At 44.2% G+C, this 26571-nt stretch overlaps 1 protein-coding gene across 1 annotated transcript in view; it reads left to right on the top strand.

The window, feature by feature from the left end:
- Positions 1-9150: 9150 nt before the first annotated feature.
- Positions 9151-26571, top strand: part of OPN5 (opsin 5) — a 79732-nt gene continuing 62311 nt past the window's right edge. Inside the window, exon 1 of the mRNA XM_018571082.1 lies at positions 9151-9190. The gene's annotated coding sequence lies outside the window, so the exon portion shown is untranslated. The remainder of the gene's footprint in view (positions 9191-26571) is intronic.

Raw genomic sequence — 26571 nt, 5'->3', positions numbered from 1 at the left:
TATGGTTTTTTTTTCTTACTTTCCTCGCCGAGCGTCCCGTCACTGCTGCTCCGGTGGGCGGAGCTCCAGATGGTGTCCTAATTTAGGTGGCCGGAGACTGCCAGGTGACCCCGCTCGGAGCGCCGCCTACCGGAGCAGCAGTGACGCGACGCTCCGCGAGGTAAGTAAGACAAAAAAAAACCTGCAGCGGTGAGTCAGCGTTGTTCCGGCGATAGGAGCTCCGGGTGGGGTTCTAATTTAGCTGGCAGGCACCTCTGAGCCAGCTAAATTAGAACCCCACCTGGCGCTCCTCCCACCGGACCAGCGCTGACTCGTCGCTGCTCCTTCCGGTGTTCGAACAACGGCACAGTGAATGAGGGCAGATATAATTGTAAATGTATTGACTGCACTGCATTAGCAGTATATACTCTACAGTATATGTACTACATATAGAGTACATATAGAGTACACACTGCTAATACAGTGCAAACAATACATTTACAATTATACTCTGCTAACATGAATGGATTACATGGTCTGTATGTAGCCCTGTACTATGGATCATTTAATCCATTCATGTTAGCAGAGGAAAATTGTAAATGTATTGTTGCAGGCACTCTATATGTACAAATACTATATACTACATATAGAATGCACTGCAACAATAGATTTACAATTATCCCCTGCTAATATGAATGGGTTAAATGATCCGTAGTACATGATATGTAACCCTGTACTACGGATCATTTAACCCATTCATGTTAGCAGTGCAGAATTGTATATCTATTGCCGCAGTGCATTCTATATGTACTGTACATATACAGCACAAATGTCCTATACATTGCAGCAATAGATTTACAATGATCCCCTGCTAACATGAATGGGTTAAATGATCCATAGTACAACTACATGTTATGTACATATTATGTACTATGGATTGTAGACTCTATTTGTAACTCTATTACTGTAGTGTACTGGACGTGTGTGCTGTATATGTATTATGGATCATGATTTAACCTATTCATGTTAGCAAGGCAGAATTGCGAGCACCTCCCACAAGCTGAACACCGAAACATGATGCAGCGATCCTGCCCAGCGCCGACTACAAGAGGCACCGCGTGAGGCAACAGGGATCAACAGTGAAACTGTGAGTGAGGGAAGCTGGGACGGGGCTGGCTGTAAATCTATTGCTGGAGTGTACTGGATATGTGTAATGTATATGTAGTAAATATATATAGCACACAGCTCCACTACACTCCAGCAATAGAGTTACAATTCTCCCTTGCTAACACGAATAGGTTAAATCATGATCCATAGTACATAACATGTAGTTGCACTAAGGATCATTTAAAGTCACCTGTCCCTTTAAGAAAAAGTATCGGTAATTGGTATCGGCAAGTACATGAGGGTATGTACTTGTACTTGGGCCTGAAAAAGTGGCATCGGACATCCCTAGTTAATACCTCCCTCTTACCACTAATCAGAATCGTAACTCATAAATTTGGGAAAGACACCGGGCTTGCTGTTCCGTTTCTTTCCACCTACATGACAGGACCGAGGGCAGTGTGCTTACCCGGCGAGGGTATAGTCCTTGCTGTCTGCTTCCTTCTTCTGGGTCTAGGTGAAGTCCCTGCAGCCCTATATTCTTAAATAGATAAGGTACGATGGGATGGGAGCCCTGCTAGCGATCCTCGGTGCATCCTGGCTGGTGCAAGTCAGTGTGGGTGCAGCTGTGTGGGGTGTGTTAAGGCATGGTTTTGTGGTGTAACTTGGAGTGTACGCTGCGTTCCAAACGTTTTCTTACTCCTGGTCAGCTGCTGTCTCTGACGGCGGGATTGGATAGCTTGCGATGCATTCCGAGCCTCTTTTCCCCCGCTGGGAGGGTTGCGGCTTTTTTGGGCATGCGCCGGCTGTACGTGTATGTCCCGGCAGAACGCAAACTGTGCATTCCATCTGTACACTTCTGCCGCCGCATGTATTGATCAGCCAATGGGAAGCCTATCAGGGTGGAGTCTTTTTTGGGTCACTATTTAAATCACTTCTTTTGTTGCTGACTGTTGTGATTCAGTAGGTCAGTGCGGTTCAGACAGTCAGCCAGCTGGTCAGTGGTCCTGGGTTCAGGTATGCACTGTCCATGTTTATGTATAAAGCCCGTTTGTTCTTTCTCTAGCTGTGTACTGATTTGTTCATGTCATTTCACAGTATGCCTCTGGATAAGACTTTCCCCATTAAAAATCGCCAGTCACAGAGAAGGTAGGCACTTGCTTCTTACCCTTGGTTTGCCATCTAAAGGTCAGCCTCTAGTATACTTATCCTCACCTTTTGATCTCAGCTCTTCCAGATCTGGCTCTCGACATGTTCAGGAGCCGAAGGGGTCCTCTGCATCCAGCCGTAGGAGGTCTCCGTCGCCAGAGAGGAGACACTCTCACCATTATGACAGGAGACTTCACAATAGGTCTCCATTGGTAAATCAGCAGATTCCCTCTGAAGGACCTGAACCTTCTCATCCTCCACGTTGAAGGAATTTTCTTCCACACAGACTCAATCTCAGAGCAAGCCTGGTGGAGGGCCGGATTCAGATGCCAGACCGAGCCCATCTAGGGCTGGTGGGTCGGGGAGAGTCCAGGATTCCTCTGGGCCGCATTCAGATTCTTCTTCAGAAGAGGATGGTGATCAACTTGAAGGCTTGGATTTTGCCTTAGTTCAGCCCTTTATTAAAGCCATCAGGCAGGCTCTTCTCTGGGAAGGAGTGGAAGAACACTGGAGAAAAATATAGAGATATGGACACTTGCAGATCGGAGATATTTTAAACATGTCAGGAAGGAGATGTTGTCCTTTCTTTTTATGGATGAAATTAAGAATATTATCCTGGACGAATGGAGTCAAGCTGAGAGAAAATCTTCCTTTCGGAATAGATTCTCAAAGCTTTATTCGTTTAAAAGGGAGGAGTTCAAACATTTCGAGTCGCCTGTTGTCGATACGGCCCTCATGAGGCTTGCGAGGCACGTCAAGTTACCACTCAATGATGCTGTAACCTTTAAAGATGTTCTGGATAGAAGGGTATACTTGGATCTTAAAAAGATCTATCTTCTGGCCGGTGGAGCCTGCAAACCTGCATTTGCCATGACGGTGATATCAAAAGCCCTGGAGGATTGGGTAGGTAATACTGAGGCAGCAGTTTCTGACAATCTTAGTAAATCTGAGCTCTTAGGTCTTTTGAAGAATATAAGGTTGTCTTCCACATTCTTCGATGAAGCCTCAGTAGATGCTAACAAGTCCTTAGCCAGAATAATGTTGGCGGCAGTGACTGGTAGAAGAGCTCTCTGGCTCAGACCGTGGGTGGAAGACCCCACGTCCAAGCAAGGGTGATATTAAAGCCCCCATTCAAGGGTCAATCGCTATTTGGTAACAAGATGGACACCATAATAGCCAAGACCACCGTAGGTAGATCCAGTTTCATACCCCAGGATAGAAGACACATGAAGCAGAAAAATGCGCTCTTCCAAAAGGAAGCGCTAAACACAGGGAAGGAAGCCGGAGCTTACAGACAGTTGAAGGAATTTCTCAGGCCCTGGAGGCCTTCCACCACCTTCTTTAGATCCAAAAAGGGCTCTTCAGTGGCTGGTCAGGTTTCTCAAAAGTCAGTTTGAAGGTTTCCCCGTCCAGATTTGCCAGGTTGGCATGAGGTTGGCCAAGATCGAGCAAATCGGGGCAGATAATATCTCATCGTTGGGCCCTGGAGACTATATCCAAGGGCCATCATTGGGAATTTCACAAGATCTCTCGTTCCAAAAGCTAAATCCTCTTTTCCCATGTAAATAGTCTACTATCCCAAGGTGTAGACAGGAATATTTTGGGGGCGTTTATTCTACGCTTTTTCTTGTACAGAAAAGAACAGGGGATTGGAGCATGGTGATCAATCTGACATACCAGAACAGGTAAATAATTCAATCATTGCAGACAATCCTAAAGGATCTATGGCTGCTTTCCATAGATTTAAGAGATGCCTACTTCCACATCCCCATTCAACATTCCTTTCAGAGTTTTCTCCGTTTCTCCATTTCTCCGCTAGCAAGCAGTAGATATATGCAAAAAGTGTAAAAAAAAACAAAAAAAAAAAACTGCTTTAAAAGAGGTTAATACTTATCTGTGTCTTAACCCTTAAAAGTTTGAATACAAACTCGAACCTAATGCAAGTCAATGGGGGTCAAACTTTCGAAAATGATTGTCCCCTTTTATGCAAGCTATTGCGTCCCCCTTGTCCCCATCGACACTGGGAGGGTGTCCCTGTGTCGATGGGGACAAGGGCCTCGTCCCCACAACCCTGACCCGGTGGTTGTGGGGGTCTGAGGGCAAGGGGGGTTATTTGCATCAGGGTACCCCTTTAATTAAGGGGGCACCCAGATGCCGCCCCCTCCCTAGTGAATGAGTAAGGGGTACTTGTACCCCTACCCATTCACTAAAGGGTTAAATAAAATAGTTATTGAAAAGTCCAGACTTTTGATAAAAATCCTTTAATTGAAAAAAAAAAACAAAAGACATGTTTTTGACAAGTCTTCTATTAAAAAAAAAAAAAAAAAAGTTGATCCACCAACGTAATCTTATGTCAATTACGGCGTCCAGCGTTGTCCACGACGACGACGAAATAAAAAATAAAAGAATAAAAAATAAATAGAAATAATAATTTTAAACGACTACTGCCGTCCCGTCCGCTCCCCGTCGACTCGCTGCATAATGGCATTTTGACAGATGCCGGCAAAACATAAACAATTGGGCGGAGCTAGCGGTGACAGCTAGCTCCGTTCAAATGTGAGCTTCAGAGGGCTCTTTGCAGTATGGGACGTTGCGCGGTCGAACAGGGAGCGGACATCCCATATAGTTCGGCGAACGCGTGAAAGGCCGATGTTTGATTCGAACTGGCGGACCACCCCTACTGGAGAGAAGGGTGAAAAGGACAGGAAAGACGAAGAAGATCGGATTAAGAAACATCTTTTAAGGTAAGTGCTTTCATTAACATTGGGGGGAGGGAACAAAAAAATATAGACTTTAATGTCACTTTAAGAACAATGTTTTGTACAGCAATCTTGCATATAAAAGATCCATAAACAGCAAAAGTAGTTTGCTCAAAATCACACACACACAACACATCTAGATTATATCAAAAAAGATACTAGACTGTAGATAAAATGTCAGTGTGTGTTCTGAATACTAATTGCTGAATTAATGAATGTTAAGCTGGACATATGAAGAGATTGTTACCTTAATGGAAAAATAAAATCTAGTTCTAAGATCTATTTTTCCGGCAATGTTCAATAAAAACATTTTTCAAGCTAAATATTCATCTCAGATGAGCAAATACATGGCTGGAAAGCACCCAACTCGGCACTGCAAAACATCAGAAAAGAACCGGTGTGAATGTATGCCGCAAAATCCTGAGTCACCAATCAGGTGATATTTTTATTACATGTTAGTTTGTATCTGAAGAGGTGATGATTTAACGTTGCAGTCATTTCATAGGCTCCGGCTTTCTGACATTTCTATCTAACCTGTTACATGTTAACCACTTAAAGACCAGGGTGTTGCACCCCCTTCCTGGCCAGGCCATTTTTCAGTGTTCAGACCTGCGGTACTTTGACTGACATTTATTCCATCATGCAACGCTGTACTGAATTAAATTTTATACCATTTTTTGGGGGACAGATAGAGCTTTCTTTTGGTGGTATTTAATCACCACTGGGGGTTTATTTTTTACTAAAAACACAAAAAGAACTCAAAATTTTGTTAAAAAAAACCTGTTTCCCTATAAAATGTTATGAAACATTTATTATCACCCCAATTTTTTGGTAAAATATAAAAGTCGGGGTCACTTTCAAAGCCCATTTCGTGTGCACCTTACTGTATAACTGGTAACAAATTGTTGAGTGCGTTTGTCGTTTGTTTTGCTTTACGTCGAGTAAATAGACACCAAACATGTCACGTTTTAAAATTGCGTGCGACCGCGAAATCGCAGAAAACTACTGCACCCAAAATTGGCCATAGGCGATGCTTTAAAAGTTTTTACCGCTCATCAGTTTCATGTTATCAGTGATTAGTGGCCCTAAAAGGATTGCTAACATTCCAACGTTCGCGACGATATGTAACACATGCGGCGTAATGGGCGCAATCGTCGTTTTCGCATGACAGATCTTCTTTATGGAGACATCAGGGGTCTCTAAGACCCCTAATGTCACCTAGGGACCCACAGAGAAGCTGATGAAGCAGAGATCTGCTTCACCAGCTTCGCAACGGAGTTCTGTACCAGAGAGTGACACTGAATGCAGGAAGTGATATAATATACATCACTTCCTGCATTCGGGGACAGGAGAAGAGATCAAAGGGAGATCGTGTACTGACCTCCCTTTTGATCTCCACTGAGAGCGTCGCCATAACGGTCCCTTCCGCATCGGCCACAGCAAATCTCAGAACCGGCAGCGAGGAGGGGGGCGCACACCCGCAGCTCCTGCAAGCGATTGTCGTCTCTAGAGATGCCCCATCGCTTGAATGTAAACAGCCATCGCTGGCTGTTTACATTGGTAACAGTTCCCCACTTATGTGCTGAGCGCCGCACACGAGCGGGCGGAGGGGCAGGACGTTCTCAAGACACCCTCCTGCTCCAAGAATACTCTCGTCTGGCCGTTCAGGAATGGCCATGGACGGGAGGTGGTTAAGCTATTTCTGTCTGCAGGTTTCAACTTCCGACCGTTCTCTTTTCCGATGCAACTTCACCTTTGGCACAGGATCTCAGCCATTTTTGGGGCACATCAAAGAATTCTGCAGCATATTCAAGCACCTGCAAATCAGTTACCATTTGGCATATAGGGAACTCTCTTAAGGTGCCCATACACCTATTGATTATCGTTCGGAAATCTTTCGTGCGATAATCGGCCAGTTGTTGGGAAGTGAACGATCACAATTACTGTACTCTTGGCCGAATTTCTTCGATGGGTTGGGATGGAAAACTTTTTTTGGAATCGTGAGAAAAATCAATGGATTAGTGGCGTTTTCGTATGAAAAAAAAGCGCAACATGAGCACTGCACATGCGCAAGCGAAAATCCGTTCTGTCGATGGAAAAAATTTGGTGAGTTAGTATTGCTAACAAACGATTATCGAAACGACATTGGCCTGCGCATGATGGGGTATTTGAGCTGGAATCAAAAGAGGGTTCCTGGCAGCAACGAAAATCGCAGAGTGTATGGCCAGCTTTAGTTGTCTCTTGTTGCTTGAATATACCGTATTTTTTGCTCGCTTTTTTCCCCCCAAAAGGCGGGCAAAAATGTCCGTACGTCTTATGAAGCAAATATTCCCCCCAGCTGTCACACACATGCGCGCGTTCATCGGCTCCTACAGGATGATGTGTGTGTGAGAGCTTGGGACAGATTGCCGATTACAGCCTGTAGGGAGAAACCTCCGACAGTCTGTGAGCTTCCTCACCGTACCGTCTACTCACCCCTTCGCAGCGTCCGCGCTCCTCTCCACGCGATCGTTCTCCATTCCAGCAGCTGACCACAATAGCCAACCTTATATAACCTAAATAATTAAATGAATAACCTCTTTTAAATTGCAGTAGCCAATAACAGGCTGGCTATTGCCCCACCCAATGCCTGCTGTCAATCAACAGAGATGGACTTGAGGAAGAACTTCAGGTCCCACCTTTGCTGATTGACAGCAAGCAGTGGGCGGGTGCAATAGCCAGTATGTTATTGGCTATTGTATTAATCCATATTAATATATTGATTTATTTACACATACATTTTTATATTTGTTTATAATTGCACATTTATATATATACATTCATTTATTTACAAATACAAAAACTGAAAAAATGACTCTGGTAGTGAAGTAGTTAAATTGAATGTAATCCATATTAATATATTGATTTGTTTTTAAATACATATTTATACATTTAATTATTTGTAAATACATGTTTATATATTTGTTTATATTTACATATTTATATACCCATTTATTTATATTTACATATATATATATATATATATTATAACTATCTATCTATATAGATATATCTATCTAGATAGATAGATAGATAGATAGATAGATAGATAGATAGATAGATAGATAGATAGATAGATAGATAGATAGATAGATTTTTTATCTATCTATATAGATATATCTATCTATCTAGATAGATAGATAGATAGATAGATAGATAGATAGATAGATAGATAGATAGATAGATAGATAGATAGATAGATAGATAGATATTTGTACATACATTTATTTATAAATATGAAAAATGTAATAAATAAACTGAATATGTGAATCCATATTTATACATTCACTCATATATAATGACATGTTTATATATCCATATTTATACTTTCTTTTATTTGTAAATACATCTTTATAAATAAAAACATGTTATATAATAATAGCACTAGGTATAGGGGGTTTGAAGTTTTGGTTCACTACTCTAAATACTTATAGTTTTCCTACTCTAAATACTTATAGTTTTCCATGTTGCTAAATGGTGATGAACCTAAATGACTTCTAGCTGTTTTTTGTAATTTATTTATTTACAAATTCTAGATTAAAGTTTTTTTTTTATTTTTTATTATGTGTTGTTTCCATTATTTTGTCCACTCTTTGTATTATGTATCAACTTCTCCTAGCAGAATAGACAAGCAAGCCTGATTTTCTTATTCTCCGCTGCGTCTGGTTGTGAAACATCACCATAATGTTCTGTGGTGTCTGCTGTGCAATACAGGTAGCAGAATGCAGCTTAGACAACAACCCCCCTTACTCCAATCTGAGCTGCTGGTGTGTGTGAATAGTGTGTGTATGTGTGTATGTGTGTGTGTCCCTCCCAACCTCACATCTGTCCAGCGATTGGCCCGCACAGCACAGGATACCCAGCAAACAATTACAAGTCTCCTTCCCTTAGGAGTCATTCTCCAGCACAGCACTGGAGTGCTCACATCTGCCTGGACTCAGTACAATATAAAGAGACGGCGTAGCTTGTGTGGACGAAGGAGAAGCAGAATTCTGCCTATCGCTCCATCACATCTACAACCCGCAGCAGCACGCAGCACACTGGAGCATTTCATAGGTGAAGAAGAGCTGACAATCTTTTTGCTTCTGATCAGCCAACCAAGAAGCACCAAGAAAAAGACCTTACCTAGGTGGACCATGTAAACTTGACGCATCTTACAGGTACAGTCCTTTTATTTTTTATGCTTTAGTCACCCAAAACTACCTTTTCAGTTTAGAGTGGCTGCCTCTTCATTTCTTTTATGTTTCGGGGGCTCTAGCAGTGAGATCTCTGCTTCTTAGTCCTGACCTCTGCCCCCCATCAAAGCTATTACAGGTCCGTGGTTAGATGTTTTATATGTGTGCCCCTTCATTATAGTAGATAAGTGACAATCTGAGAAGGGGATGCAGGGTTTCATGTGTGTGTGCCCCTTTAATAAATAAGTGACAGTCTGCAAAGAGCATGCAGGGTACAGCCTGCCCCCCTTTCAAAGCCATTATATGATCCCCATTAGATGTTTGATGTGTGTGCCCCTTTAATAATTAAGTGAGAGTTTGTGCAGGGGGTGCAGTGTAGCGCCGGTCCTCATATCAAAGCTATTACAGGCTACCCATTAGATGTTTTATGTGTGTGCCCCTTTAATATAGTAGATAAGTGACAATCTGAGAAGGGGATGCAGGGTTTCATGTGTGTGCCCTGTTAATAAAAAGTGACAGCCTGCAAAGAGCATGCAGAGAACAGCCTGCCCTCCTATCAAAGCAATTACAGGATCCCCATTCTTGGTTTTATGTGTGTGCCCCTTTAATACAGTAGATAAGTGACAACCTGAGAAGGGGATGCAGGGTTTTATATATGTGCCCCGTTAATAAATAAATGACAGTCTGCAAAGAGCATGCAGGATACAGACTGTCCCCCTATCAAAGTCATTATAGGTTTCCCATTAGAATAAGTGAGAGTTGGTGCAGGGGGTGCAGTGTAGAGCCGGTCATCATATCAAAGCTATCACTTTATGTGTGTGCCCCTTTAGTAGATAAGTGACTGTCTGAGCAGAGTGCAGGGTAGTGTGTGCACCCCTATCAAAGCCATTACAGGCTCCAAATTAGATGTTTTATGCATGCATGTGCCTCTTTAATAAAGAAGTGGCAGTCTGAGAAGTGGATGCAGGGTAGAGCCTGCCCCCTTTCAAACCAATAAAGGCTTCCCATGTTTCATGTGTGTTCCTATTTAATAGATAATTGACAGTATTTGGCAACAGATAGATAAATAGATAGATAGATAGATAGATAGATAGATAGATAGATAGATAGATAGATATATAGATAGTTGACAATCTGAGTGGTGGGGGTCAGGGTAGAGCCTGTACCCCTATTAAATCTATTACAGGCTCCTCATTAGTTTATGTATGTGCCCCTCTAATAGAGGGGTGACAATCTAAGCAGAGAGTGCAGAGTAGAGCATGCACCCCTATTAAAGCCATTACAGCAGGGGTGCCCATTAGGTAGATCGCGATCTACCAGTAGCTCTCAAAGCTTATGTTGGTAGATCACGAAGGGTGTGAATGGTGGCCCCTTTATTCCATTTTGGTGTATTTATTTAGCTGTGCACACATGATTACCTATTAGCCTGAGTCTGCTGAGCCAAGCTCCCTGACACCTCTCTGGAGGAACTGGTGGTTGAAGTGCCATGTGTTACATCAAAGAATATTAGTTTACACAGCCTGTTGCACTGCACTGTTTGCAAAATACAGCAAGGTAAGCCAGGGGAGAGAGAGCGGGGAGAGACAGCCAGGAGAGAGAGCGTGTGGAGAGACAGCCAGGAGAGAGAGCGTGAGGAGAGACAGCCAGGGGAAAGAGCGAGGGAGGTTTTTTTTCCGTTGGTAGATCTCATGTAGCTCGTCATTTGAAAAGTAGATCTTAACACAAAAAATTGTGAGCACCCCTGCATTACAGGCTTCCTGAAAAATGTTTTGTGTGTGTACCCCTTTCATAGGTTAGTAAATATGTTTGCGCATGGGGATGCAGCATATAGCCTGCACCACTACCAAAGCTATTACAGGATACTTGTTAGATGTTTTATGTGTGTTCCCCTTTAATACATAAGTGACAGTCTGAGCAGAGAGTACAGGGTAGAGCCTGCACCCCTATAATAGCCATTACAGGTTCTCCATTAGATGTTTCAATTACATTTTAAGTTATAGGGATGCAGCAAAAGGAAAGAGACTCCTCTGGTTTAACAAAAGGAGCAGAGACAGGTCCTGATAAACATGCGTCCCTTTAGGTGACAGCAGGGGTGGCCGGGTAGCGCCAAAAGAGTTAAAAAAAAGTTTGATACAAAATAATTTCTGACTCTGTGAAATAAACAGAAAAGTGACAGCAATTCCCGCCGCAGACGTGCAGTTGAGACCTGCGTGTCTATGTATAGCCGGGATAACGACCCCTCAGAGAGGACAGATACTTCTTGGCAGGACGTAGTCAGGAAGCTCTGGTGGGGACATCTCACCTCTGGAGTCCCCAGGAGATAACAATCCCCCGAGGAGGATCATTCCGCCCGCCTCCAGAAATGTTATCTGCGAAAAAACTGACCTCGTTATTCTTCAGAGTGACAAAGTGTTCGAGGTCCTCCGGGTTCATCTTTATTTTTCTGGGACTTTTTAGGGTTTCAAAGATCTGTCCCGAAAATTGTCCTTCTTGTGTAAAATATGGACCAAATGTTCCATAAAATCCCCTTTTGGGCTCATTCACACGGGAATCGGCCGGCACGATCAGCTCCGTGCTGCGTGCACGGCCATATCAGGCAGCTCCCGGGAAGGACAGGTGCTGCGTGTCAGCGTATGAGTACGGACACCCGCACAGACGTGCAGGGCAGGTGAGCATAGGGCGGCGTACTCCGATAGAGAAGGACAGGGACTGCATACTAATCAGACGCAGCACCTGTCCTTCCCGGGAGCTGCCTGATATGGCCGTGCACGCAGCACAGAGCTGATCGTGCCGGCCGTGTGAATGAGCCCTTTATCTCACATCCGGTTTCATGTCGTAAGTGCTTTTTATATTAAAGAACTCCGGGCAAAACTTTTCTAAACCCTTGCAGCTGGGCTCCCCCTGTACTGCAAGGGTTAAGTGCTTGTTTTTGTCCACAAAATTATACTCACCCGATCCTGGAAGCCAGCTGCCTTGTGAGAGTGCTCCCTCCAGCCTGTCTCCTCCTCCACTGCAGTGATGATGTCCTCATGTCCTATACACAGTGTATTGGACCTGAAAAGAAAAAAGAAGAACTCTGAATGTCTGTTTTTACCTTTATTCTCGCAGAACGTACGTCAAAGTGGACCTTTACCCTCTTTGACTGCATGCTGATAGGAAATCATCTTACATTCATTAAACAAACCATATTTTTATTTTACTTACAATTTCTTTTTTTTCCACTTCCTGGTCCATTATGGCACAAATTATGTAATTGTGCCCAAGTGTTGCATCCTGGGATGCAACAAGATCTCGGGGAAAGGCATTTTCCTCCCCTGAGATGATGAGCATGGCCACATGTCCTAGTCACATGTGCCAGTGTTGCAGGAACCAAAGGGAGATATGTTAATCTGCCCTTAGTAAAAAAAATGGCCACTGTGAGAAGTATGGGCAGGAAAGGGAAAACATGGTATGCAAAGAATACAAAGCCGGCAATTATCTAGAAGTATCTGTTTGTAGATTGTACGAGTACAAGTACCTTACCAATACCGATATATTGCTTTCGGTACCCGACGATACCGAGTACCGATACCGGTGCTTCTGCTGGCATGGAGTTGGCTTCTCAGGCAATCAGGAAGCCGGGCAGTGGGTCATGACTTCCTAATTGCCGGGGAAGCTTCATGTTGCTTGGCTGGCTCGATCGTGATTGACCGGGAAACCGGCTTCTCAGCCAATCGGCATCGAGCCGGCTTCCCGGCCAATCAGGAAGCCGGGTGGTGAGTAATTACCCGCCTCCCGGCTTCCTGATTGGCAGGGAAGCCAGTTCAATGCTGATTGGCTGGAAAGCCGGTTTCCCAGCCAATTAGCAAGGAGAGCCAGCTGTTGGGCTGGCTCGATGCTAATTGGCCAGGAAGACGGCTTCCCAACCAATAAGCAAGGAGCTGGCTATTCGGCCGGCTCGATGCTGATTGGCCGGGACGCCGGCTTCCCAGTCATTCAGCATGGAGCCGTCTTCCCGGGCCAATCAGGAAGTCGGTAGGTGGATTATTACCAGCTACCAGGCTTCATGATTGCCCGGGAAGCCGTCTCCCCTACGGCACTGCCGGTCAGAGGAAATCTGGGTATCAAGGTATTGGAGCATTTGGCCGATCTCGAGTACTCGCCCAAGTACTCGGTATTGCCACCAATACTAATACTAGTATTGGTATCGGTGCATCCTTAGTAGATTGTCATTACTAAACATTTCTAAAAGTGCCTTTGTTGTTTTTTTGAAGATCTGGGTGAAGTTCCTCTTTAAGAAAGATTCACATTGCGAATTGTTTACAAATACACCGCATAAGGTATAGCAAACCTAGGACACAAAAAACATGAACGGACGCTTTAAAAAATAATTCTTTGGACTATTTTACTGCTGAGCTGGTTTGTTTAAGCTTGCCAAAAGTATTTCTACCTTGGAGAACATTGTAGAAGTAAATATCCAATGATAACATATTTCTGGAACTGAAATGTAGATTCCGCTGCTTTTTTTTTCATTTCAAATTCCATTGCTAATGTTAAAGGAACAGTAGAGTGTTTGTTCATTATCATTGTTACATAGTTACATAGCAGGTGAGGCTAAATAAAGACTTAGGTCCATCAGGTTCAACCTACAGTATATAGTGTGTGTGTGTGTATAGAGCTCGGAATTTGTAGTTGTTACCTTATAGAATATCAGCACTTTGCCCAATTAGGGCCAACAACAGGTTTGCTTTAATCCATCATCCCCAGCAACATATACAGGGTTATTCACCAAAGGGTGAAGAGTTTGGAGAAGGCAGAAGTGAACAATCTAGGACAAAATAGCCGATTTGGAAAAATTCTCCAACTCAGCTTACTTTCCAGGTCAGCTATTTAAGGACTGACATCTCTATGCCAGACTTTCTCCACCAGCAAATACCATTTCTGTTATCTTCTATATAGGATACAATTTTTCCAAACATACCCAAATGCTCTTCAATCAAGGATGCTTTAACAAATATGCAGTATATACTATTAAGTTATAAAACATTTTTTTAAAGGAGAACTATGAGATGAGTGATTTCCACTCACCTCATAGTTCTAGCCGACCTGTGACAATGAGACTGTCACAGGTCGGCTCAGTAGATCGGGAGGTGAGCGAACACATACCGGGTTCGCTCACCTCTCGATCCTGTCACGGCTCTCTGCCGTGACAGGGGGAGGGGCTGGATTCCCCTCTCCCCGCTCCGATCTGCCAGCGTTGACTCGCGGAACGGACGGGTACAGCTGGCTCTGCCTCTAGATAGGCAGAGCCAGCTGTCACTCACGCAGCTGGGCGGATCCCGACGTCTAAGTCGGGATCCACTCCGGCTGCGGCGTCTCAGTATACCGCGAGCTGTAGCTCGTGGTATACTGAGCTTAGGGTAACGGGAGGACGCTAGTTTGTGTCCTCCCGTTACCCTAAGGAGAACTATGGGGGAAAACACTGACCCCATAGTTCTCCTTTAAGAGTCGTCCCTGCAATTTTATGTCACATTAGATCTCCCTGTATTTATTTCCTCTTCCTTACTGTAAAATCTACATTTTTGGGATATTGTTAAAGAAGAACGTCGGGCAAATAAAAAAACTGGGGGTAGCCCCGCACTGCAAGAGTTTTGGTCTAGAGGGTTAGAATAAAGCAGATATACTCACCTGATCCGTTCTGGTCCCCGTAGCCTCTTCTCCCCGGGGCTCCGGAGGTCTAAGGACCGCTGACATTAATCACATGTTGTGCTGGTCCATTCACCTGCATTAGACTTGGGTATGCAACATTCCACATCTGGAGCAGAGGTGAGCACTGACCAATGTGGGGTCGAGAACCAGTTGGGTAAAACTGCTTTATTTGAGCATCCTAGACAAATAATGCACTTAATGCTGCCCCCCACCACTTGCACTGCAAGGGTAAGTTGCCCAATTTTTTTAATTGTACATTCTTGCCTAATCTAAACATATATAAAGAGGGCAATTTCATAAGGCAAAAGAATATGTGTATATACTGGCTATATGGTGGAATACCAAGTATAGCAACACAGTGTCCCTGGAATTAATATTAACATGCTGTCTGCTGAGCTGCATTCACGTGCTGCTAGGGAATATTAGTTCATTGTGATCTGTTGCTTCAGCAGCCAAAATCATTCTTCTCCCTAGTCATGTTCTCACTAATTATCCATCCCTGCCTTCGTTTCATGAACAGAGCTGTCTTGTGTAATCATTGATGGGCAGTGCTCTTGTGTAATGTTGTGTAACGTGGATACAGCCTCCACAGCATCCAGCAGCAGCACAGAGTTTCTGTCCGCTTCAATCCCCGGAGATGACTTTGAGCTGAATATCAATGTGCTTATTACATATGTCATAGTGTGTCCAGCTCTTCTCGTGGCTCCCTAGAGATCTACGTTGATTGATTGATGAAGTATTTAACCTGTCAGCAGGACTTAAAGGACAAACTAGCATAGGGGGTTAAGAAAGGCACCAGGCAATGCTAAAATATACCACTTCTTTATTCTTCTTATTATAAAACAGGATTTATATAGCGCCAACAGTTTGCACAGTGCTTTACGAAATACAGGGAGACAGTACAGTTACAATACAAGTTAAAACACAATGGGTTAGGAGGACCCGGCTTGTAAGAGCTTCTTCTCTGGCTGCCCCTGAAGCCCCAAGCACATAACACGTGCCATTATGCAAATGCCAAGTCAAAGCTCAGGCATGCCCTCCCCGCATCTTATAATGCAATTAGGTTTGCTCTCGGTAGGTCGCTGGGGTGCCTGTATCACCTGGGGGCGTTGGTAGCATCCTGGAAGACTTCTGTGCACCTAGACAGAAATGTTATACAACTTTTCCTATAACAATGAATGGAGTTAATGAAAATTTCCATTTTGAGTAAGTCGTCACAGTTGCTACACGCCCATCATTTGAAAAATATACAAGTCATCAATATTTATGCACAAAATACCCATTTTTTTTTGCATTTACAGGCACTAACAACAGTTATAATTAGCAGAAAAAGGATACCACAAACACAGAAATCACCGGTGCTTGCTTAAATCTAATTGCCCATTAGCAGCCATATTCCATTCAGTTTATGGAATTAGATAGAAAAAAAAAACACATCCACCTGACTGGCTACTATTGGTCATCACAATCCTCTACATGGTACATTTTATTAAGTAATACATTAATTAACTAACAGCAGTATTAGCACTTGCAATAGTATGTATTTATTAAGGGGTCAATCCACCCATAATGAATGTTTAAGCTCTTGGTGGGAGCTGGATACTAGAAGCTGAATTAAATGCACGGATTTAACGGTTTCACAAAAGAAGCTGTCACATACCTGGTTGGAGACTGAATGTGTGAGGAGGCCTTCCTTGCACCTTGTGTCCCGAGGACTCTAGAGTTGGGGACAAAGTCCAAGCAGACAGCGACTGGCACAAGTGCCAGTGGTAGTAACACCGTGCGAGCTGGAGTCCAGGTGCTGATTGAAGAGCAGGGCAAGAGCCGTAATCCAGGCCAAACGAGTCAAGGTCACACTAATCAGGCAGGCAAGGTACAAAAGGGATGAAGCAGAGGCAAAGTCCATTAACGATCCGAGGTCAATGGCATGCAGGAAACAAGAATGGTCAAGAACAAATACGGGTCAGAAGTCTGGCAATACAAGGCAAGGGAATCACAGGAACACAGGGAAGCTGAAAGACAATTCAGCAATTTGGAGACGGCCAGGCTGGGTTTAAATAGTGTGATCCATTAGCATATTGTGTCACTTCCTGTGCGCCGTTTGGTGAGCTTATTTGCAGCTGTTCCGTGGTGCGCACGCATGCGCACAAGTCCCTGTTTTCCAATGGTATGGAAAACGGGACTCCGCACATGCGCACTAACCAGATGAACTCTGACAGAAGATCAAGTTAGAAATGTTCTGTAATGCTATTGGTAACCACACAGACATAGTTCAAGGAAATATGGTTTCTCTGTTACTCAATAGTGACATTATCAATGTTCCAGACCCATTTACTTGTCCCAAGCACATTCCTCTCAGGGTGAAGTTCTTGTCATAGGATATTCAGAATAATGGACGCCACTCACTTTTAATAGATATTAAGAAATGTTTAATAGCACGTGCATAGAGATAGAGGGAAGGAGGGTAAAGGAAGCACATGATACCTGTAGAGCCAAAAGAAATCTCACCACTCCAACTCCTTAGCCACCATTAGGACTCCCCTAGGTGCTGGTCTAATAGGTGAGTCTCCACCTTGGAATGTAGTAATATACGAACAGACTGCACTATCCAGAGAATTCCAATACTTCAGACTTTATTGGAATTCACAGCAAAGTAACAGTAACAGTGTATGTAACAGCAAATACCAGCACCGCAAACCCCCAACCAGCTATAACCTCTCACATGTTTAAACCATAGACTTATTTATAGAGGTGACCTCTATGAATAAGCCTACGGGTGAAACATGTGAGAGGTTGTAGCTGGTTGGTGGTTTTCACTGAATGTGTGTGCATGCGCAATGTATGCTATATTCAAGACATGTATTTGGTGAAATTGCATGTGCAGTGTATACCATTTTCAAGGCATACCTCTTGTGAGTGATAACTGTTGCCAGTTTGTCAGCTCTCAGCTGAACTTTCAATCCCTTAAGTAATATCAAAGCTGGCCATGTGTGCAGCACCAGAGTAAGAGCCAAACTAATAACTAAGATGGTGCCATCCCCAGAGAATAGAAGGGTTCAATCAGAGAGAGGCCACATCTCCTGATTTACTCATTCACATAGGTGGGAATAAGTTCCCCACTGCCCCCCCTTCCCCCGCAGATCCCCACATCCACTAGGCCAGGGATGTGTGGAAGAGGTCCTTGTTTAGTGAATGGGGGTGCACACACCCTGCCCCTCCCTTTTCTGGCCAGCCAGGCGGAAAGCCTGGATAAGGGTCTGGTATTTTTTTTTGGGGGGGGGGGGGCATGCTATAACTTAGTTATATTATAATGTGCCTTGTAGAGGACTGTGATGAGCAATAGCAGCCAGTAAGGTGGATGTGTTCATTTTGTAACTAATTCCAGAAACAGAATGAAATGTGGCTGCTAATGGGCAATTAGATTGTGATTTGTGCGTTTGTGGTCTCCCTTTTGTGCTAATTATAACTGTTGTTAGTGTCTGTAAATGCCCCAAAATAGGTATTTTGTGCATTAATATTGATGACTTCCGTATTTTTCAAATGCTAGGTGTGTAGCAGGTATCACAGACCTGGTGGAAGATCCAGCTGATGAGGGGGTTTCTCTTGTACCACTTGTCCAACAACCCTGGAAATGGTGACAGAAGGGCAAAGAATTTGCAGGCAGAACTGGTCATCAGGTGTGCATATCAGGGTGACTGTAGAGCACTGAGCGGGAACGAGATGTAGGAACACTTCAGTACCCAAGGAGAATAGGCAGGTGCACAACCAAGGTCAGTAACAGCTGGGCAGCAAGGTACAGAATTAGTAGGTAAAGATGGTGTTGGGATACAAGCCCAAGGTCAAAATCAACTGGACAGTGAGGTATAGAATCAGCAAACAGAGGCAGCTTCACGAAGCAAGCCAGGGGTCAGTAATAGAGAGATACAGAATCAACAGGCCAAAAGTCAAGTCCAGTGTACATCTTGGGTTCACCACAAGTGGACACGATCCAGAAGCAGGTCAAAGGGACAAGCCAGGTCAAAGACAAAGAAATTGGTCACAACAGGTTTGGTCACAGGTATCAGTAAATTATTGCACGTTTGGCTGTGATCTTAAGCACAGGGCCATGAATCACAGTACTGTATGTGCACCTGCTCGAACCCTCACTGGTCTTCTGGAGCTGAAATAAACAACATTCCTTACAGCATGTGTGAGGACTCAAAATAGAGAGCTTTTTGTGGACTCCAGTCCAGACAGTAAAGTATGTTTAAGGGTTCCTTGCCTACTTTTATTTAAAGCAGAATTAGACCCACCAATTTAATGTTTTCCCAAAACAGTTACTTTTAAGGCATGACAATAGTCAAGGATGCCAGTCTCCTTATCTCAGCTCTCAACCGTACTGTCAAGCCTTCAAATGGCTGGTGTCATAGCTGAATCTTGGCAGAATCTTGGCAGCTGCAATCCCAATAGAGGATAAGATGGCACCTTCCTTGGCTATAAAGGATAGAAGAATGTAGTTCCGCTAAGATGTAGAAGGGGTTACCCTCACAGGTGTTATCTCTTCCAAAACAAGCTTTTAGGCTGCTCCAGCCCTCAGTCTTACAGGACGTTTCTGTTCCTCCACAGTATGGTTACCATTCATCCCTGTTTTCAGAAGACAGTCCCAATTTTGTATTAGGTGTGGGTGTGCGCCCCCCACACCGTCGCCGTCGGTCCTGAGATCCACTGTGCCCGGTGCGGCTGGGACCGGCACGGCGATTCTGTCACAGGAGATTAAAAGGAGTCGAGTTCACGATCTCCCTTTGATCTCCTCTCCGGTCCCCGAATGCAGGAAGTGATGTATATTACCAATGTAAACTATTTACATTCAAGCGATCGGGTGTCTCTAGGGACGCCCGATCACTTGTAGTAGCTTGCACTGAGGCCCCCCGTACCTCTGCTGCCACCGCTGCTGCCGGTCCCTAGATCCGCTGGGACCTCCACGGCAATGTTCTCAGTGGAGATCAAAGGGAGATCAGTACACAATCTCCCTTGATCTCTTCTCCTGTCCCCGAATGCAGGAAGTTATGAAGTGATCACATATATTAGATCTCTGCTTCATCATCTTCTCTGGTGGTCCCTAGGTGACATTAGGGGTCTTAGAGACCCCTGATGTCTCCATAAAGAGGACCTGTTATGTGAATTGGCTATCACATAGGGGATTTCTTAGCCCCTATGTGATAGCAATAAAGTTAAGTCTGAAAAAATAAAATAAAAGGAAATTAAAGCATAAACAAAATTAAGGAAGCTAAAAAAAAATAGTCACAAATAAAAAATCTGGCTGGAAAAGGTTTGCATACTATGATTTTTAATGGTTTCGCTAAGCGTATAGTTGGGCAAATGCCATTTGTACACCATTACTGCCACTCGATGGAGCCAAAGAGCCGGATTTACTCTCCCTGCGCGCACATGAGTAGGGTACTGTTACCAATGTAAACTGTTTACATTCAAGCGATCGGGTGTCTCTAGGGACGCCCTATCGATTGTAGTAGCTTGCACTGAGGCCCCCCTACCTCCGCTGCTGCCGGCCCCTAGATCCGCAGTGCCCGGTGCGTCTGGGACCGCCACAGCAATGTTCTCAGGCGAGATCAAAGGGAGTTCAGTACACGATCTCCCTTTGATCTCTTCTCCTGTCCCTGAATGCAGGAAGTGATGTATATTCAGCGTCAGATCTCTGCTTCATCAGCTTCCCTGGGGGTCCCTAGGTGACATTAGGGGGTCTTAGAGACCCCTGATATCTCCATAAAGAGGATTTGTCATGTGAATTGGCTATCACATAGGAGATTTCTTAGCCACCTATGTGATAGCAATAAAGTAAAGTGTAAAATAAAAACGTTTAAACAAAATGAAAGCTTAAAAAAAATAAAGCTAAAAAAAAATAGTCACAAATAAAAATAAAATGTAAAATAACACAAATTTTTTTTAAGTCCCACGCCCCCCCCCCCCCACATACACACGCAAACATGCGTCTTGTGTGCGCCTACGTGTGAAAACGACGATTCCGCCTATTGCGCCGCACATGTTACATATCGCCGCTAACGTCGAGTGAGAGCAATAATTGTAGGGCCATTAATTACAGATAACACTAAGCTGATGAGCAGTAAAAGCTTTTAAAGTGTCGCCTATGGCCAATTTTGGGTGTGGTCGTTTCCTGCGATTTTGCGGGCGCACACAATTTTAAAGCTTGACATGTTTGGTGTCAATTTACCCGACGTGACCCCATCTTTTATGTTTTACCAAAAAACTGGGGTGATAATAAATGTTTCATAACATTTCATAGGAAACAGGTTTTTTTCAAAATTTAGGGTACTTTTTCATTATATAGTAAAAAATAATCCCCCCCCCCCCAGTGGGGAAAAAATACCACCAAAAGAAAGCTCTGTCTGTCCCCCAAAAATGGTATAAAATGTATTTCAGTACAGCGCTGTATGACGGAATAAATGTCAGTCAAAGTACCGCAGCGCTGAATACTGAAAAATGGCCTGGACAGGAAGGGGATATAAACACCGCGGTCTTCAAGTGGTTAATACAAATGTTACTCTGCAGTGCTCTGGTATACTGGAGGTGCTTTATGCTTTGCTCAATTGCAAAAATAAAACATCTGAATAATGCAATTTCAGTGAAGTTCTGTGGCATTTATATGTTGTAGATAGACAAGTCTGTTCAGACAATGGAAAGAGCATTGTATCCCTCAGCAATCAATCAATCAGATTTCAGCAGCTGAATGATGTGCATAATGGTGCCCATACACTGTACGATTCTCGTACGAGAATCGCGGGAAATCCCGCGATCGTACGAGAATCGTACAGTGTATGGAAGGTGTGCGACCGTTTCTACTGTACGGTCGCACGTCTTCCATCGAACAAGCAGGCTGGAAAACCCGCCGGGAATCGTACGATTCTCGGCGAGTGAGTGGCCTGCTTGTTCGACAACTGACGAACGGGCCGGTGTGCGCACGCGCACACTGCCTGTTTGCCGTGCTTGCAAGCCCGCCCCTCATTGCAGTCATTGCAGTCATTGAGGGGCGGGCTTGCTATGATCGCAAGTACGATCTGCCTGTCCAAGATGGCAGATCGTACGTTTTTTTAAGTACTTTACAACCATCGCAAGACTAAGGTCTTGCGATGGTTGTAAAGTGTATGGCCACCTTTAGAAGTCAGATAGAGCTCGCCTCATTACCTGGCTGGAGGAAGCCCAGCATCATCTTTTCTCCCCAGCCTGACTGTCCCTGGCCCGCCTCTTTCATTCATTGGATTTCAGGTCTTTCAATCATGGAGGCTCAGCGTCACATGTGGGTGTTACGTAGGGTGGGCTACATGCAAATGCAGTCTGCCTAGGGACGCCCACTCCTCAATCATCCACAAACCACCCATCAAGACATTTTGATATTTGCATAAATCCTCCCAAGAGCCAGCCCACTGCTTGCTTCAGAGTTGAAAGCTCTTGAGAAGAGTACTGAGGTGGGGGTGCTGTGATGTTTTCAGGAAGCTATGTCCAGCACCCTACTGGCCCCTCCCCCCAGCCACTATTTCCCTGCATTGCATTGAGAAGCACACAGTATCTAAAATATTTTAGGTAATAAAATTGGAAAGGCTTTATTTAAACATTTTATTAACATGCTGATGAGGGGGGTGGGGCGGAACTAGGGAAGGCAAAATATAAGCAGCAATAAACTCAATTTAAACCTATACTCTGGATAAACAAAAATAGCTTATATGGTAAAGATTGTTCATCTGAGAAAGCATATAAATCACAAGGCGTATGAAGAGTTTGGGTGTTTGTACAGTGCTAGTAGTGGTAGAGCTGCAGATTATAATATACTGTATATATGTATATAATACACAATATACAACATAATGGGTTGATAGGGGGATTCAAGACTTTTCTTTCCTCTTCCTGTGCATACCTCCCTACGGTTGTGATCTTTAGAATGGTAGCCCTGTGTGACTTCTGCTTGATGGATTGCATTTGGTAGCGTCAGTAAACGATTACAAGTAATCCCATATGACAGTTGAGGCCAATCTACTATATATGAAGGTTGAATCATCCGCATAGTTTTTACAGCCACAAAGATAAAGGGGGTTATTCACTATGCTGCCAATGAATAACTGAGACGAAGTGAAGGTAGCTGAAGCCTCTTCGGCTATTCACTGCAGCTGTGTACATCTGTTTAAAGGGGGCACCCAGATGCTGCCCCCCCTTGTGAATGAGTAAGGTGTAGGATAGAAAATAAAGTCACCAGCACTCCAAGGGTTAATGAAGCAATAGTCAATGTATTGGACCATTGCCATTCAACTGCAATGACTGCAGTTGAATGGCAATGTGCCAATAAATTGACTATTGCTTAATTAACCCTTGGAGTGCTGGTGTCTTTATTTTCTATCGTATTTCTTCACGGTGCCATCCGTGACCACTACAAGCACCCACCCGTCCACACGGGTCTTTCTTTGACTCCGGTAAGGAGTGCAGCAAGAACTTTTGATTTCTGAGTAAGGTGTAGTTCTGGTGTGTTTCGGGAGGGGCAATTGCACTTCAGATGGGAGGCCTGTCTGCAGTGCGAATTAAATTAATTGCACCACCTTGCCCCCTCCCGCCCAAAAACTTGGGGAGGCTTTGTTTATGCAATCAAGTGCGTTTATGCCACGAGACTGTAAGATGAACGCACTGGATGGTGTGAATGGGCCCTAAGAGCAGGCTTCTATAGAGAGCGTCTGATAATAAGCAGGATTAAAACATGAAAGGAAGCCTACAGGCAATGTCTATAAATGTAAGTATGTTTCATATGCAATTTTGAGGGCCATCGGAATGATGTTGATGTCTTCATATTTGAGTAGTCATGGAAGAGGGCTCAGACAGCTCAAAGAGCTCGGACACAATACTTTTTTTTACATTTTATTAAAGAAAGGAAGAAAAAAATTTACACAACACACTATTAAAAGAGAACCATTAAAGAGAACCGGTCATCAGTGAATTGCCAGAGCTGCTGTTCACAACCTCCCTCTTAAAGTTCTAGTTGTCTGAGGCCATGCTGCTTCTTTGGCTTCACTACTAGACATGTACACTGGCAAAAGATTCATTTCATTTCGGATTTTTCGATATTTTGTTTTTTGACATTCAGGTTTATTTTTTGGATACATCCAAATCAGAAATCCCCCCCCCCTCGCCCCCCAATCCCCATAATCCCTGGGCCAGGGTCGTGGGAAGAGGCCCTTGTCCTCATTGACATGGGGACAAGGCGCTTTTCCAGGGGCAAAGCACCCTCCCCATGTCAATGGCATGTGGCCCGGTATGGTGCACGCTTGTCGTTGTCCCCCCCAGTGGGGAGGGGTGCTCGCTTGTCGTCATCGTCCCCAGTGGCGGACCTAATAACCAAAGAGTCCTGGTGCAAGATTTTATCTTGGGCCCCCCTCTCAAGACGGGGGGTGGAGGGGCGCAGGAGCGGTCACTTCTCTCCGACTGCGATCTCACATTCCACCGCACTCACAAAGTCGGATAGAGGTGACATTTCAGGACCGACCAGCTGTTTCAGGGCAAATCGGTTCTCCTGCACATGCGATTTGTGATGCCGATCTGCCCTGGAACAGCGGAGAAAGCGTTGGAATTCTTCAACTATTCCACCTCCGAAAGACTGGGCGAGATTACGTTAAAATGTGTGACCACGTCACTGGTCACACATTCTAACGTAATCTCAAACTTTGATAGATCACATGCCTACCTGTAATCATTTAATCAGAGAAATAGATTATAATAGTGAACATTACAGTGTAATATTCCCCATTATAATCCACTTGTCTAATTACATGAAAAAGCAGTACACAACTACTATCACCCCCACCCCCAAGCCCCCACCCAGCGCTCGGACTTACCCAGCCAGAGAGTTTCAATGTGTGCACTGCAGGGGGCGGGGCTTGTGACACACACGCCTCCTGTGACTCATCTCCCCTCCCGCCGCCTGTTACTATGGATGTGGCCGGGAGGGTAGGTGAGTCACAGGACCCGGTCTCGGTGTTCAAACACCGGGCACTGCCCCATATTGCAGGACCGGACCCCACTGAGGCTGTGGGGGTGCCCAGGACCGGACCCCACTGGGCTCCGACACCGGCTCCACCGGCGGTAGTTCCGCCACTGCCCCTCCCCCTTTCCTAAAGTGTCTGGTATGAATTGGTAGGGGACTCCATGCTGGTTTTTTTTATATTTTACCATCAAGTTCATTCCAAATGACAATCGGAAAAAAATTTAGATGCATCCGAAATGTTATCGGAAAATTCGGATAAGTTCGGATTCGTTATTTCTTTCATTTGGAAATTAGGATGCATCTGAATGTCCGAATTTCTGAAAGTGTGTACACATTTCAATTCGGGAAAAAACAAGTGGCACAAGTCTATTTTACTACTTAGCAAGTCACCACCTAAACATGGCTGAAGGTTTCTTACAGCAGCTGTATGTTTGTTCAGGTCAGTAACTTCCCAAGTAGTGAAGTAAGAGGACCAGCAGGAAACTTGTGTTTTCAAAAGGTTATTGGCAAAGGAATGGCATGTCATTCCGTTTTTTTTCCCCTAAAAATAGTTGCTCTGCCCATGGCTATCAGAGTCCATCATGTTTTCGAAGATGAAGATGAAAATAGACATTTGAATGGTGGCCTTAGGGTACATCACTACTTCTTCTGTATACTAGTGTTTGATATTAACTAACAAAATAATAATTTGTTTACATTTCTTTTTATAAAATTAAATATGAATTACCACACTTGCAGCCAGCAGGTGGTTTCCCTGCAGGAACTGGAGAGCTCTGGCGCCTCTTTCTGCAGCCCTAGTGCTCAAAAAATCCCTGAATAAATCAGAAAGTGCTGGGCTTTCTGGCTGGAAAACCCAGCAAGGTTTGCATACTATGATTTTTAATGGCTTCGCTAAGCGTATAGTTGTGCAAATGCCATTTGTACACCATTACTGCCACTCGATGGAGCCAAAGAGCCGGATTTACTCTCCCTGCGCGCACATGAGTAGGGTACTGTTACCAATGTAAACTGTTTACATTCAAGCGATCGGGTGTCTCTAGGGACGCCCGATCGATTGTAGTAGCTTGCGCTGAGGCCCCCTGTACCTCCGCTGCTGCCGGCCCCTAGATCCGCTGTGCCCGGTGCGTCTGGGACCGCCACGGCAACGTTCTCAGTGGAGATCAAAGGGAGTTCAGTACACGATCTCCATTTGATCTCTTCTCCTGTCCCTGAATGCAGGAAGTGATGTATATTACATCACTTCCTGCATTCAGTGTCAGATCTCTGCTTCATCAGCTTCTCTGGGGGTCCCTAGGTGACATTAGGGGGTCTTAGAGACCCCTGATATCTCCATAAAGAGGATTTGTCATGTGAATTGGCTATCACATAGGGGATTTCTTAGCCACCTATGTGATAGCAATAAAGTAAAGTGTAAAATAAAAACGTTTAAACAAAATTAAAGCATAAAAAAAATAAAGCTAAAAAAAAAGTCACAAATAAAAAAAAGTAAAATAACACAAAATTATTTTTAAAGTTCCCCGCCCCCCCCCCATGCACATGCAAACATGCGTCAGGTGCGCATATGTGCGAAAACAACGATTGCACCCATTACGCCGCACATGTTACATATCGCCGCAAATGTTGGAATGAGAGCAATCATTTTAGG

This window comes from Nanorana parkeri, unplaced genomic scaffold (assembly GCF_000935625.1).
Source record: "Nanorana parkeri isolate BGI_ZX_2015 unplaced genomic scaffold, ASM93562v1 scaffold1671, whole genome shotgun sequence".
NCBI lineage: Eukaryota > Metazoa > Chordata > Amphibia > Anura > Dicroglossidae > Nanorana > Nanorana parkeri.
The sequence above is the reverse complement of the archived record's forward strand: the minus strand, read 5'-3'. Positions and strand labels throughout refer to the sequence as shown.